The following is a 16,930-nucleotide window of genomic DNA, read 5'->3' as shown; positions in this document are numbered from 1 at the left end:
AAGCTACGGCTTTTAAGAGTTGCTGATGCAAGGAAAATACAAATCTAGAACAAATAAAAGCTGTGGATAGAGAAGGTGAGAGCCTACTGCTCTCATGAAGGATCTCAAGAAAATGGTCGTGGGACAATCCTCACCCTGGCCCAGAAATTCTGAAGGAAAACCTAAAACTTCACAAGTTTTCCCCATGCTAACCAAACCCTCTGGTAACCCTCCTTCACACTGGCTTTGATTTTACATATCCTTCAAAACCACCCAAACTGGATTAAAGATTTGGAGAGGGAGAATTTGCCACGGCCTTTGGAAAAAAAAAATTACCTCTCATTATAATTTCTTTTCCTCTCTAATTTTGAATTTAAATTTATAATGCACATACTGTTTTGCCTTTCTGTGCAAGTTTTGCTCTGCTCCACACAGTAAAGAGCCCAAACAATCCAGAACTTTAATCAAATAAAACAGCACCGCCTTTGCATTCTGTGCAGCACGCTGGGTTTTGGAGCAATCCTTCAGTTTTGAAAGCTCAGTAAAATCCATCTCTGACAGCAGGGTGGCTGCAGAACCTGTTTTTGTGATAGTGATCAGGCTGGTTGTGTATTCCAGGCACACAGCCCCAGAGCACGGAACACAGCAATAACAAACACTCCATCCTCACTGGGGCTCAGGGCTCAGCTCTGCTGCTTTTTAATGTTGCCCATGCTCAGGTTAATGGGCAAAGCAAAAGCCTTGTTTGCCCTTATGAGTAACTATATTTCAAGCAGTAATTTGAGTAGAGGGTTTTCCATCATTTGCACTCAAAGTCACGGATCTCTGAGCGCTTTCCATGTTTTCATAATTCCTTTTGCTGGCTGACTATTGATTCCCAAAGATAACACGCCTTGAGAGATCAGTAAAGGTTAGCTGGTAAAAGAAACATGCATCATTCCAAATGCCTCTGTGCATCTGGGAGTTCAACAATACCTATTAGTATTGCTTTGGAGTTACAGGAAGCAACTGCTTTTAGGATGATTTCTAATCCAGATTTCTGCCTGAAAAGCCAAGCACCAGCTATCTTTTCACATGAAGGCAACTTGGACACGTAGTAACAGGAAATTTGTCTGCTCAAAGTTAAGTAAAATACCAAGATTGGGTCTTCAATATGAACTCTGTCCAATGGAATTCCAAATCCCTGCTCCCTAAGCTTATGGTGGGGGCTCTCTGCATTTTTCAGCTGTAGGACAAGCCTGGCTTTTACTTCCACAACCCACAATGGGGTGAGCTAAATTTCTTCTCCCTGAATTTTGATTTTATTTACTCACTCCATGGGTGAGAGCAGAAGGTATAATTCCATTTACTGATTTGTTCATTGCAAAATACAGTGGTTGTGTCTAAAGCAAAGTTCCTCGTGGGTCAAATGTCTTACATGGAAGAGCAGCACTCCTCTTTCTTGCAATTCTTGACTGAGCTTTTAGGGAAATTACAGGTAAAGCATGAACAAAATAACTCTGTTTTCTAGAATATGTCTATGTTTAAAAACACAAATTGATTGCATTCAGAAATCCCTCTTAACACTCTAGCCTTCTACCATCTTTTTTATATTTTCCTTCTTACTAGGAAGATGAATGTATTAAAATAATTAAAGAGATCACAGAAGAAGAGGTTGAAAAGATCCTTCATTTTTAACAACCTCTGATTGAAACCGAATTCACATCCACAACTAACAAGAAGTATTGTGTGTGTTTGGAAAAGCAAATCACAGATATACATGGAAGATTTTGAACAATCTTCTTGTGCCTAAAGACTGTAGAAATAGACTCATTTATTTATTGCACATTTTTTCCCTTTCCTTCCCTTCACCACTTTTGTACAAGCCCTTGCTATCCTCCAGTGTGAAAATCAAAGTTTACATCTGTCTATAATAGGCTCACCCAGCCATGATGTAGCCATTTTCCACCAAAAATAGTCCTTTTATAAACCTCTTATAAAAATGGCAATTTAGAAAACTGTACAAAGCATGAAATAGCCAGAATAAAGGTTAAAAAAAATGCTCTCTTTACAAACATTAAAAAACTCAGGGCTTTACTACTAATGCTAGTAAAAGCTACTCCTATTATCTCTCAACCTATAGCCACATTTACAGGGCTGTTATGCCAGAGATAATTAGTGCAGGCTTGTCAATTTGATTTTGGTTAACTTTTATGGCCTCTTTATGTTATGATTCCTTTGGGAGCTTACAGTTTGCTCACTAGGCAAGCAAAAAAAGCATTTCTTTTTGGGCTAAACAATAGCACTGTTTAATTAAGAGGTGTCACACTATTTATTGCCCATCACGTGCTGGAGCTTTGATGAGGGGGCTATAAACACAGAAAGTTCTTCAGATTGAATTTCTCTGCTGTAATTTCCTACCAGAGAAAATGTGACACAAGGCAGAGAACCAATTTCCCATTTCTATTTAGCATTTATATTGACAGAATTAATGATTTTATCATCAGCTTTGGCCTGCTCCTAAATGGAAGGCATATATTGCCTGCTGAGACAGTAATTTTTCCACTAAATTATGTATATATGTGTGTGCATGCACTTATATACACTCACACACACATATATATTTTTATGTATATATTTTGTATATATATTTTTTTTTTTCTGCACTTATTATTCCATGGGGAAATTATACCTGGTTATTAAACTCCTATTGAGAAAAGAAGGGTAAAGTGCTGGGAAAGGTAATTAGGAAGAGTAATAAGAATGATCTTAGACAATGTTTCTAAAAAGGGATAAATCCTTTGCACATTCAGCATGACAAAGGGTTCAGGAAGGCCCAAGCCAATGAACTCATGGCATGTTGATGGAACTAATTTTGTTTCAGAAGTTCCCCCATGAGAATGCTATACAATATATATGCTGCACATTTGTCAAAGTTGCCACGTAAGAAATTTCAATTTCCTTCTCTGAAAATAATTGATCAAAGGATCATGAAGTTCAAAAGACTAGGGAAATGAATAAATATTATATAGAGATATAATGCATTGTAATCATATTGTATATACTATTTTAATAGAAATCTGGAGACCCCTGTTACAATTCTTGAACCTCTTAATGGAGCCAGCAAGATCCATTTTGCAGTTTCACATGCTGGAATTGGGCTGAACTCCTTCCCTGGTAATCTAACCGTCTTTACAATTTTGTTAGAGGTCACTAGGTTTAATTTACTGCTAAAATAATATCAGGTGGGTGACATCTTACATCCCTTTTCATGAATATTCCATACTCTGAACAACTTCTGTTGGAATCTTTTGTAAGTAAGAATCAAGAGCAGCCTCACTTTGTTTTAGAGAATATCTAAACTCACCAGGCAGAGAGCAAGATCTATTCAAAGGAAGAATAGACAAGCTTCAGAGGGAGTGTTATACTCGATCCTGGAGGTTACCTTGCAATCTGCTGGGTGCCAGTGAATTTCTGTGTGAACATCTGAGAAGGGAAAAGTTTTACTCAGCCCTAGAACAATATTCTGATTTTCCAACACCTTCCAATTAGCCCATTGCAGGACAGTCTTCCTCAATTTCCTGTATATGAATTCACTGGAAATAAACATTGAAGTAAAGCCTCTCTGGCCTTTTGGTTTCTTTCTTTCTTTCTTTCTTTAATTGCTATTTCAAACTCCAAGTCTGCTTGGGAAAGCTCCCAAAAGTAAATCCCTTCTCATATGGGCCAGCATCCTTGTCTGCAGAGTTGTAGGATGCAGATGTGTTCTGAGTAAAAGTGCTTATTTGATGGTTACCATTTCAATTTCAGGTATTTGGCAGGAACAAATTAGCCTGGGTTGAGAATATTCTTATGGGAAGGAGTTGCAGAAAAATGGTTTCTTATACAATGCTATTTTTTTCTATAGGCTTATAAAAATTATTATATTGCAGAGCATTCATCTGGCAACCATTTGGCTTCAACCATATCTTAAAAGGCATTAAAGAGGTATCCTAAATTTGCAGATTATCCCAGCTGCCAGGGCAGATACCCTTACAGGGTGTACCAACAGCCTGTACTGGCACTATGGACACTGTTCTGACTAAGAAATTATTGTGTGTAATTTCTACCCATGTGCTACAGTTGCAATAAGAGCAGTCAGGATGTTTTCTTTTCATAAAGAGCAAAATTTCACTAAGCTCTCTAATGGTGGGCCTGGATCAGGCTTCTCCCAGATTTCATTTTCTGGCAGATTTTGAAAAATTACTGCAAATTAAAAAGCCATAAAATTAGGGTTCGCACTTTTCCCCCCCCCCTACTTGTTAGTCATTTTAATCAGTGAAACAACCAACATATTTAAAATACCATTGAAGAGAATTAATATTATTAAAGTTAGTGTTATAAGGGGGATTTTATATAGAAATAATACATTTTAGATGATTACTGAAATAAAAATACACAAAACAGACACTTGCAATGGTAGTACTTTTTATAATGCAAACTATTGAAATTTCAAAGTGTAAAAATTATAGAGAACTCCTATTTCTTCCTAAAGCGTGCTTAATTTATTATCTGTAAGGACAACATTAACAACCTTAGAGGGCATGTAGAATTTGAATTCTGTTGTCTGCAAAGTCATCTAAAAAAGACAAACCTGCACTGTTTTCTGGCTGCCCAAAAAGGACTGTAGCTGTAAAATGATTATTTTGCTAATTTATATATGAAATAAACTTTTAGAAGTGTTGTAATTATGTATGCTATGGGAACCTGAATATATTCCTCATCTGGAAGGGCTCTCTGTTGCATTGTAATCAAGAAGAAGTAAATCCATTCATGACATCAACTTCCCTGCCTTTTGAGTATCAAGTCTAAAACCTCCTGAGGAAATAAAACCCAAAATAAAATCAATGGAAGCTGTGTCTGGGTTATGGGCTGAGGACAGAAAATGCCTCCCTCTGTAGAGATGTTCTGGTTAATTTATAGAGTTTCCAGTGCTCTAGCTGGAAATGCAGAGTCCAGGACATCTCAGCTCTTCTGGCCATGGAAGAGTCTCCCAGGCCTGAACTCTTACTGGGGCTCTCCAGCTCTTTTGTTGCTCATGAAAAACTCAAAAAATTAATGTAAATTATTCCAGTACAGCAAAGAAATAAAATGCAACTCACATTTAAAAACCATTGAGTGCTAAAGCTGATCCATGAGCTTTGAAGGCTTTTTATCAGCAGAGCTTGTGCACTATAGTGCAACCTGTGGATACTTCCCCAGTCACTTCTCCTGCCACAGCTTCCACCTAAAAAGGGAGAGAAAGTTCCTGAACAGGAGTCAGGGAAATCACAGAGAACCCTTAATGAAGTTCAGTGTGAGCAAACACCAGACAACTCAGTGATGATGCTTTATATGGGCTTGGCCCTGCTTGCAGAGGTTAAAAGAGATTAAAAAGTGAAGGCTGTAGGAGATGAAAGAAGAAAGGACAGTGGCACTATTTGCATTAAAAAAAAAAAAAATCTCCAGAAATCTAGAGCTATCAGAGTTTAGTTTGGAAAAGGGTACATTTGGAGTGTTAAAAGAAAAGCGTGTGACAAATTAATTAAGGAATTTTAACTATTGGCAACTGATTCGTGCCCTCTCTAAATATCTCCCAAGAATTAAGGATATCATAAAGGTGTTTAGTGTGATGATTGATGACAATTCTGTGTTGTAACCTACTCCTATCTGACCTTTGAAAAATAATTTGTTATACAGAGAAACTAATCCGTGAAGGAAAAGGTGACCAGTGTATTTTGCTTCTTCACCTGCTCTCTAATCAAGCTGCAATTTCCCACAATGTCTTCAATGCCAAAAACTGTTCAATTAATTCCTTCAACATTGCAAACCAAGCGTGAATTACTTCCTTCAAATATTCACTCCTGAAGGAGTATTGATTAGTGCATATTAGCTGGATGAGTAAATATCCAGGGTTTCTGGTCTCCATCAGGCTGATACTTAAGGACCCTTGGCTCAAACACTTGTTTATGAATCCAAAACTGTGGATCATGAATACTCCAGCATGCAAGTTTGGTATTTGCTTTGCACAAACTTACATCATGCTCCCAGTCACTTTGATTTTCAAAATGGCACCACTTTTTTTTAACCTCTGGCAAGAATCAAAAGTCAGTGCAGCAAGCTTACAACATTTGACTTTTTACCTGCTGGGATCAAAACGACAAAATTTTGCTCTACAAATTTTTTCCCCTCCCATTTCGAGGTGGAACTTCAAACCTCTGTGAGTTTTAGAGCCTCAGGAAAAAAAGCAGAAAGTATCCCCATTCTTCATTTTGATTTTCAGCTCCTAGTCACTTTTATGGCCCCAGCATTGCAGCCATCCCGGAGGTGGGATGTCTGCAAGCAGCCCCAGTGCTTGGGGAGCCTGGAGCACTGAGCAGCCAGTAGGCCCTCACAATGTCACTTGGTAAAAAGAGCCTGAAAAATTAAATTTGTTTCATAACCCCATATTTTTCTTTTATTGCCCAGAACCATAATCTTTTACTTCACTGAAATGGTATGCAGGAAAAAAAGAGCAGTGGGAAGATACAGATATTAATGAGGTAATGGAAGAAATGACTCAAAAATAATTCTAGGAAAATTGATTTTCAAAAGTTATAGTTCTGGCTCCTCACTTTGCTCAGGTTTAAAATTTTAGTAGCCACATTTTCAAGCTCAATTCAAGCACAACCTATGGACTAGCACTTAAATCACCTCCACTCAACCAAAAAGAAAATGCAACACCTTAAAATACATTATCAAGTAATAAAACAACTCCAAAGTCTAGAGGACTGCCAGTCTTCAAATCTGGTATATGCAAACCAGATCTATTTGAGTCCTGAAAGGGATCTCAGCAATAGATTAGGCAACAATAATGTTTACCACGAAGCAGAGTGGGAAATACAAGATGACAGAGCAAATGACATTTCCATCATGCGTTAGCTTCAACCACAAAAAATGCTAGAAGAGTCCAGCCATTAAAAGCACTGCTGTTAAGGAAACTGCACCTACAAAATTGATTCAAAAATCTACTGCCTTCTAAGTTCATCGTCTTGACAAGTGGTTCATTATCCTTGCGATTTTGAGATTTGGAGACTCAAAATAACTTTAGAGACATCCATATAGAAAACATTTTTTATCAAAGGAACTCTAGACCAAGACAGATTTTTTTGCCCCAGACACAAGTTATTCTCCGAGTACAAGAAAGTGGCATGCCAAAAGGGAACCCAAAAGCAACATAGTAATTTCTTATGCCAACACTTCAGATGCTGTCTGACAAATAATGTGCTGAGAACACAACTTTAAACAGCAGACAGGTGAATGCCAGTTGTTTTCCAACAGCAACAGGTGCAAGAAATCTTGAGGAAAGTGTTCATTACGGGCAAGGCTCAAATGAGGTACTTAAAAATTGTGGCTTAATTTCGGTCATTTATCATCCTCCTCAAAGGCCCTTTTGTACAATTGAATTTTGAAGTGCTTTGTTTGCTCTTAGATCATCACAGCTGCTGTGGTATCACTCCAAGCAGATGTTTCATAGACAGAGTGCCTAGTTTATTTTCAGAAGAAACTCCAATTCTGCCCCTGGATGTGTATTTGGCTCTGCAGGTGCCACTGTGCCAGGGGTCTGCACAAATCAAGAGCCAGTGGTGGCAGACCCCAGACTGATTCCACTCTGGAGAGCTCCACACCCTGAATTCTTAACTGCCATTTTCCCATTTGAAACAAATGGATAATAAATCAGCCCAGATGATTGTTATCTATATCAGCTCTCTGCTGTGAAAATAAGGGGGAAATGGGATTCCCTGACTCTGCACTGCATGGATTATTCCCCACATGGTGCTTGTGTAAAGAGCAGGCTCACCTCACCTGCTAACAGATAATTCCTGGGAGACAGCAGCAGAGCTCACCTGGATGTGGCTCCTCTGCCCCTGTGGCTGAGAACGCACAGCCTGAGAGCAGGGATGTGGTGCTGAGGGAATGCAGAAAACCCACTGGAGAGGTTTCTTCACTCTTCCAAAGAAAACTCCTAAGAATGTGCCTCCTCTGCACAACGCACTGAAAATTCCTTGGCTGGAGAACCCGTCTGAAAAAGACGTGTCTGTAATTTTGTGTTGGGGTCCACGGCGGGTTTGGATGCGAGAATTGGAAAGGTGATGGGAGAAATTCATCCTTAAAATGAGCAAATGCTGTGCAGGTCAAACAGCTCTTGTAAAACGACCCATTAATGGCAATCCTAGACTAGGAGGCACCTGAAAATCAGCAAAGTGCAGAATTAGCTCAAAACTGGCAGCTCAGCTCCATCTCACAGGACATCTCTTCAGTTCCAGCAAGCAGGAGGGCAGAGACATTTAACAGATATTACAGTTCTCTATTTAGACAGAGGTAGGATGACATAATCACATCCTTTGAAGGCAATGAGGCACTTTCCAGTCCATTAGCAAGGGAGAAGGGTGTCATTAGACAATATCCATTAGAGAATTAGTCATTAAAAAAAGTTTAACTCCAGGAATGATGATAACTTTTGCTCATGGCTCAAGAAGTTTTGAAGAGATCTCTGGTTTGCTATTACTTCTAAAAAATTGCAAAACCAGGTATATTTTTGTTAAAGTTCGCAAGAAAACACATATAATGGTAAGGGAGGCAAATTAATGTAAAAAAAAAAATAAAAGAGGAAATTTAGTAGAGATTCAAAAGCCAAGTTTTAAGGAATATAATCCTATGACAGACAGGTGGTGCCCAATAATCACAATGTCATCTTCAATAAGGTAACAAGTTTAGACAATAAAAGTAATTGATATGTTAAAATTAGACTTTTGTGAGATTTTTATCCTTGTTCTACAAAGCATATGTTATATAGATTCAGACTTTTCTGCTTCTCAAATAGAAAAAAGAAGGTCAGCAGATAGTCAATTGTGAAAACTTGCCTAATTAGGAATTTTTTGAGATCACTTCTAGGCAACTATCTATTCAACTTGAATTTAAATGTGACCATGGCTGATAATATTGATATGGATCATTGACAAAGTCCTTTGAAGAATAACAAAGGCTTTAAAAATGTGTTGAAATCTTAGGACAAAAATTGAGATCTATAAAATTACTTTACAGCAGTTGGCCGAGTCATACAAGACATTCAGAGATGTCAGCTTGCTTATCTCTCTCAAAACTTTAAAGTACTTGGGTAAAGAAACTTAACATTAAAGATTATTTAAATCAATTAACAAAGGCTCAAGAGAGAAAATAGCTGGCAATTAAACCAATTTCAGTTAAAACAAATAACAGCTTGATGAGCTCATTCAAAAGCTCATCACATAAACAACAGGAACACAGCCCTGAGGGACATGGTGCAATAGCTTCAGGTTTTTACCCTCCTAGAAATTGAGTGTTATGCCAACACAAGTTTCTAGACTCAACAGGCTGTTAACTGTGTGAAGTGTAACAGCCTGTGGAAAACAGGAGTTCCATCAAATTGATGTAACAGTCCCTTTTGGATTAAAACCCTGGGAATTCAAATCAGGGCCTGAAAAATGTTGGGAAGAAAAGAACACCCTCCCCAACTACTTAAAATAAACCCACCTAAATAGCCTCACCACCGCTGCATACTGTAATCTGCCACTTGAAATTATTAACATCTCTGGAGTCCAGTTTCTTAAATAAGGGGGAAGAAATGCTGGCTCTGTGCCTAGAAAACCTCAGCTCTTCCCAACAGCATCTCAGGCAACAATGCTTTTAGTTTCCATAGACTGTAACCACAGCTCGTCCTTTAACCCCACTTTCCAGAGTTAAGCAGGGATGACGTTGAGATCCAGCAGAAAATTTGAATTTCCTGTCGGCATGGGCTCTTGCACTAGCTGTCAGTTGTGGGTGAGGCAGAGAATTTATCTCCATCCTTATGAAGTCCTAAAACAATCATGAAAATCATTTCCTCTGCTTTCCAAACCCTCAAGGAACAGTTTCTTGAAAAGCACTTCCATATGGTGGTAGGTACAGGGGAGGACTCATTTGGCCAGAGATTTCCCCTCTCTCAGACAGCAGAAAGGTCCAAGATGGTTTTTGTTGGGTCTTGATGATTAAGGTGTTCCAAGGTACTGCTTTGCTTCTCTCTGCCCAGAAACTCCCACTTCAGGAAGCTCCTAGATATAGAAAAATATATATGATTCACTAAGATTGAAACTTTTCAATTCTCTTTCGCTGATCACTCATTAAAAAGTAAAACATAGATATTAAATAGAGGAAATGTTCATTTTTCAGAAACATGTTCTCATTCCCCTTTGTCTGCAGCAGGAGAGGAAGAAAGTAACAATACCTCAGTGCTGTGAAGAGGAGATACAGACATTTTGACCTGCCCAGCGCAGGCAGGAGTTACTGGTCACCCCAAAAAGTTATATTTTCATTTCCTCTGCATGGAGAATAAGTTCATTAATATAAGAATACCCAAAGACATCCACTTCATCACATTTTTAAGCTATATACAATCTAAGATTGAAATTTGCCTAAATCATACCACAGTGAAATTAGAGTTTTATAAATCAAAATCACGGTAAAATTTGGTATTTTTTTTCTAGATAAAGAGACGTGGCCTAGTTTGCAAAAGACTGCTTATCTCACATTGAAAAATGAAATCCTTTGAGCACTTGCATCAGTGTGATAATTTCCGGCCGAAAATTGATGAAGAGCCATTTTGTTCAAAGCCTTACTTGTGGTGTGAATCCACTTATGAGTGCTGGAGAAAATGATGAGATTTCCCTTTCTCATTTACCTGATGTCCCAATTCTATTCATTTCCCAGCAGGGGTAAAACCCCAGCCCTGCATCAGTTATTTGGCATCCTGAAATCAATCTTGCTGGGGTCAGCATGCTGTTCAGCACTTCATGGGGTGTTTTGAAGCACCAAAACTGAAGATATCAAGGCAGGAGGGGAGAAAAAAAGGAGAATTTCTAACAGGTAAAGGGGTGAATTGACTGAAGCAACTCTGGAAGGCTCAGCATGGCCTGCTGGGGTTAATTGCATTTTAGGGGGCCCCAAACAGAGCAAGGAGCCTCAAAAAGGGCATTGGGGCTTTCTTGAAATAATCACAGCACTCTTTATTATCCTCAAACTCTCTGCTCTTGTCTGGGAAAGCAGAGAAGGAAAAAAAGAGGTAAAAAATTAAAAACCAACAAAATGCCAGGATCAGCTTCTGCATCCTACAGAGGCAAGGAAAGGAGACAAGGATGTGGATCCAGAAGAATAACTGGAGGAGAGCCTCAGAAAGCAAATCTTCTACCTTAAATGAATGGATTTGTACTCACTTTTTAACATTTGGTGGGTCTGTCATGGAGCTAATTGGAAAAGGGACTGAAAGTATCCGTCTTTCCTCTGTGACTAGAATTATGAATAATAATAAGAATAAAATACAGAGTTATCATGTCATTAAGGCTAAAAAAGTATTGTATAAACAGCACAAACCAAAGATATAAGATTTATATGAACTGTTTGACTAGTTCTGCAATTTTAAATACAGCATTGTAGCTGCTTTAAACTTTACCTTCAGTGAGGGCAAAATAATTTGTCTCTTCTGTCCCTGCTAACTGGGACTGCAATATCACAGAACCACAGAATCCTCAGGGCTGGAAGGGATCTCTGGAGGCCACCCAGGGCAGGATCACCTGGAGCAGGTGACACAGGAACACACCCAGGTGAGGTTTGAATGTCTCCAGAGAGGGAGACTCCACAACCTCTTCCAGTGCTCTGCCACCCCCAGGGTGAAGAAATTCTTCCTCACTTTGTTGTGCTTTAATTTATGGCCCTTGCTCCTCATCCTGTAACTGACCATCATCCTCTTGGCATTGCCTTTGAGATATTTAAATGCAATAATGAGATCCCCTCTCAGTCTGCCCTTCTCTGGTGTGAATAATCCCAGCTCCCTCAGTCTCTCCTCAAAAGAGAGGTGCTCCCTCCTCATTTTTGTGGTTGGATTTTGGTCTGCTGGAGCCTCTCCTGTAGCTCCTTGTCTTTCTGTTTTGATATTTTGGCTGAGAATTTCCAAGGCAGAGCTGTTACACAGACCTTGTGTCAAGTTATACACAGGCAGAAAAGGCAGAGATGGCACAGGCTGTGACAAGATATCCTGAGAGTGGAGATTCTGAATATTGTGTGGAAAAAACCTCAAAATAAATGGGTAGAGGCTCCGATTAAAGCCTTTACTATTTTCAAGACAGGAAAAAGAATTCTTCCTTCAGTATATCTAAGCTGATTGCAGTTTACTGCAGAATTTTGGAATGGAATTAATTAGAGTTAGCAACTTTGATTTCCTTTGTAAAGCAGGATGCACATACATGGGATCACTGGGGACAGGTAGGAAGGAGATCACAACAGGCCGACAATTTTTGCCCGGAAGGTTCCCCCAGCAATCTGCACGAACCCCTTCAGCAGGGGGTGGCTCACACAGCTTGGCTGCTGGAGTCAGGAGTGAAATCACAACCACATCTGGCTGATCTTTGAATGTCAGCAGTGCCTGCAGTGAAACTGTGGCCCCAGAGCACTGAAAACAAACGGGCTCCGGTACCCGGTGCAGCACCAGGGGTTTGATGTTCCTGTGCTGTTTGGAAGGAGGGAGGGCAAGAACTAAACCTGTGGCCTCAGAGTGTTGCTGTGCTGCTTTCTGCCTCAGCTCTGCCATTGTATCAACAGCTATCTACTGCAAACTGGAGCTGGCTGCAACAGAAACAATATAATGCAGCGTTTCACATTCCAGGGAGCAGGCACCACAGCTGTCTAACCCCCTTTTTTCCCCCATTAATGCCCATGTTCCTTTCTAATCCATGAATTAGAGTGGAACATCCACCTAATCTTTGGAACAGGCTGTAAAATCGTATATTTAATGTGATAAAAGTACATCAGGAGCTTATTTTTCTCAATCCTGACAAGTTTGGGGAGTTTCTTACTGATGGTAAACACCTACCTTGCAGAAGCCAAGTTAACAATCAATTACTTGTGTAGCATTTAAGGCCTATCAATTTATTTTTGTACAAAGCTAATCTTGATCTTGGATTCATATAACTGAAGTTCAGTAATATTTATTTACTGGTACCAGCTTCTGTCTTTCCTCCTTTTGCTCTTTCCCTCTGGAAGAATAAACTCTGCTGTGGTCATGAGAACAGAGAGGTGAAACCATTTACAGAATTATCCTCCACCTTTCAGTTATTTCCATAAAATTTGGTCAGTGACAATAAGGTGGAGTCACCTGAGGTGTTTTGGGTAGAAAAAATACACCTCTTTTAAAATAGTAACAACTCTCTCCAGCATCTATGCAAAGGTAAAACAGATATACTAATAAAGAGATAGCATAACATATTATGAAGTTAAAAAACAAAGAAAAATAGTTTAAAATTCTATGTGTTTAAACTACCATTCTTAGCAATCTGGACATTTGAAACTGGGTCAGACAGATGGTTTAAAAACCCTAAAACTTACTAAATGTTCTGCAAATACTAAATTTAATAATCAATATTTTACATCTCTTTCTGTTCTTTTCCCTGGAGTGCTAACAAGTATCTCTGCCATGAGAGCAGTTTTATCTGAGGTTCAGTTGTACATTCAGTTTGTGATTAAAAATCGGACATATAAAAATTGAATTGTTTAGCAGAGTAAATAAGAAACATAAAGCCTGAAAACTCTAATAGTATTACACAAATCTCACTGAAGAAACCCATAAAAATGAAACAAAAACCACAAACAGTCACAAGCTAATTTGGAGCACCAAATAAGGAAGTAACAAGACAGAAGTATTCTTATCTTCAGTGTTTTTGTGCTTTTTGAACTCCTTAATAGGCACATTATTTTTTTCGTGTTTCCACACTAAACTTGAGGCTTACATGTGTGGAAAAGTGAATATCACACAGTTTTCCTGTTCTGATATCCTCACCCATCTCCAGTCAGCATTTCCTATGGAATCACGCAAGATATCTTGAGATTAGTCCCTGGGGTTGCTCTGATTTTGGTCAAAAGGATTCTTTCCTGATAATTGTTTGTCCATACTGAAAACTCCCATTAGAAGCAAGAGCCCTAAAATGATCCTGTCAAAACCCTCTCAAGCAGCCTTACTCCTGAATCATGTTTATTTTCCCCTTGGTGCAGCCTTGCACCACGAGTTGTGGTGTTTTCCCACCTCCCCATCCTGCAGCAGTCAAAGTTCCCATATTTTCTGCCAGCCCCCTGCTGCTTACATGACTGGAGGTGATGGAATCTCACTGCTCACGGGTTCTTCTGCTGTCTCCTGGTGATGACTCCCAGCACGGCTTCTCCACCGCTTTTCTCCTCTCCCCAACGTATTCGGAAAGGGCCAAACTTTTCTACTCTGCTGCTGCTGTCACAAATAAAGCACAGTATTGGAGTATTTTCCTCTCTTTCAGATTCATCCAATTCCCAGTTATTTTCACTCTGCCCTTAACAGAGCCAAATATCCCCTTCCAGTGCAGACAACAAAATCTTTCATTTTTGTTTTAATTTTCTCACCTTTAACAAATTACCTTCCTTTCTGCAGTGCTGCCCAATACACACTACAAAATCAGGGCATACAACACACTTCAAATCTGGAGCTTACCTTGAAATTTCTTTGAATTAGTAGCCCTGCAACTCTTGCTTGAAAAGAAGTAACACACTGATTTTTCCCTCTACTCCACTGCCTACTTTTCAGGAATTGGGACGCATTATTGTCAGGGCTATCAAGTACTGTAGAATTTGAAAAGCATTTCCTTTGGAAAAAAAAAAAAAAAAGAAAGAAAAAAAGCTGTTGAAATATCACAAAGAAAGATTGATTCATCTCTCAAGAAAAAGTCACTGCTGTCTCATGGGTAGTTTTGGCAAAATCATCTACTTGGATTAATATCAAGTGCTTACTTCCTCCTTCCCTTCCTCCTTCCCCAGCTGACTACTTAGTCCTAGAGAGCGAGGCATATGAAAATCCATGTTTTCTTGAGGGCTTCTCTGTTTCTGAAATTATATCCTGCCATTGGAGACCAATAAAACTGCAAAACTTCGTGTAAATTGCTCTGGGGTTGGAAAATTACTGATTTTGCAAGCAAAGGATGTGACTTTATGCGGTAAACAAGCATCATTCATTCTGGCCTAATCTAAAATAATACAAGGCTTCAGAGACAAAATGGAAACAAAAAAAAAAGAGAAGTAACAGGGAAAGAAATCCAGGTGTCCAAGGCCAGTTACTAAAAAACCTAAAAGTCAACTCAATGTTATATTGAATAATTTGGTGTCAATTACCTTTGCTGAGGCCCATGTAAGACCCACAAGCAGCGATTTTGAGACAGAGTCCAAGATATGAGTAGCTACACACACATATATTTTGGCATTACTTTTATACTTAATCTTATTTCTGAGTTAGTTTCCAGGAAGAAGAATAATTTGTTCTGCATTCATGTGCATTCAAGCGTTCTTTTGCCTATTGTGCTGCTGATTATTTTGTTTATAAAATAATAAGCTTTTCAGAGTAAATTTTTTTCTCATGTGCCAGCAGCAGTGCTGTAGTTTATATTATTTAGGATCAGCTATGTTTTGGGCTATGAATTATAAAGGGATCAGGGCAATAAGCAAAGTCATTCTTTATCTTTCTCAGTGAGAATAAAATTTTTTGTCTTCTTTCCAAAGCATTAATTTTTGAAAATGAACAGAGTCAGCAATCAAAGCATCCTTTGCTTGCCAAAGAAATAAATTTTCCTTTATCACATGGGAGTTTGCAGTTTTTAACTGAGTTGCAAAGAAGAAATCACACTTGACAAGCCATCCAAATTACTGTAGATTTACAATTCAACCAGTAAATAAAGACTTTTGTTGCAAGAAAATCTTACATCCCTAATACATCTTTTATCTTTCTGTGAGTGATTCTTTAAGGGATGCCTCAATTTTCTGTTGGAAGAGACTCTGCTCAGACATGAATTCCCAGGGATGAGCTAAGCGTTGTGAGAAAAGAGAGCATTTCCCTTCATGGCTATCAGCTGTGTTGTCAAATTCACCCCTGGACCAAACATCCAGATAGTCCTGCTGAGTGGAATAATCAATTTCTTCTCCAGAAATTCTTTAGTTCAGTCTCAGCAGCTGCTCTGGTTTCTGTGTTTGCCTTCTTGGCACAAAATGTGTCCCCATTTTCAGTTCAAAATGTATAATTTTTTCTCTACATTTTCACCAGTGTCCTCTTGTGTCTCCATGCCTGTTGTTTTCCTCCACTTTCATCCATCCCTTTGGAATTAGCAGTCTAAAATCTACTGTCACCCAATTAAAAGTGAACAATGTGCTTATCCACCACACACCAAGAGGTCTGTCCCGGGCAAGTTATTGCTGTAAAACAAATATATAAACACCATAAAGATTTTATCAGGTGAATAACTGATCAGATGGGATGCAGAAATAAGAGTAGCTTCACTACAGAAAAGATCTTGAAGCTACACAAAAATTAGAAATATCTTCTCTTCATAAAACTAACATTTTCTTCCCTTCCCTGACACAGTATTCATATTGGTGAGCACAGGGATTTCTCACATAGAAGTAGAAGTAAAAAAAAAATTGTTCAGCTGGGGAAGAAAAGAAGAGATGGGAGAAAAAAGCCTCAGGGCACATGGCAACCTGTCAGCACATGGAATAAACAGTGATGCAAGCCAGACTCGTGGCCCACACTGCTCCCAGCCCAGATTCTGCATTAGCAAGGCAAGGTTGGAATGGCCCTTCATGCCAGGAGGGCCGCAGAAGAGAAATGGAAAAAAGCCCTCTTGATAAGGAGCACCCATGCTGGTTAGACTTTTCAACTTGGTTGCTTTCAGAAGAACTTCAAAGTTTTCTCATTGCTGTTTGAGATCTTTTGTCCTTCTTCCATCCTTGATTTTTTTTTTTTTTTGTGAGTCTGTTTTGCTGCCTCCTTGTTCTTCATACTCAAAATTCCCTGCCTTGAAATTCTGCTGCCGTCACCCATTCCTGACTCTCCACTGGATCC

The sequence above is a fragment of the Ammospiza caudacuta genome, chromosome 2 (assembly GCF_027887145.1).
Source record: "Ammospiza caudacuta isolate bAmmCau1 chromosome 2, bAmmCau1.pri, whole genome shotgun sequence".
Taxonomy (NCBI): domain Eukaryota; kingdom Metazoa; phylum Chordata; class Aves; order Passeriformes; family Passerellidae; genus Ammospiza; species Ammospiza caudacuta.
Note: the sequence above shows the minus strand (reverse complement) of the source record.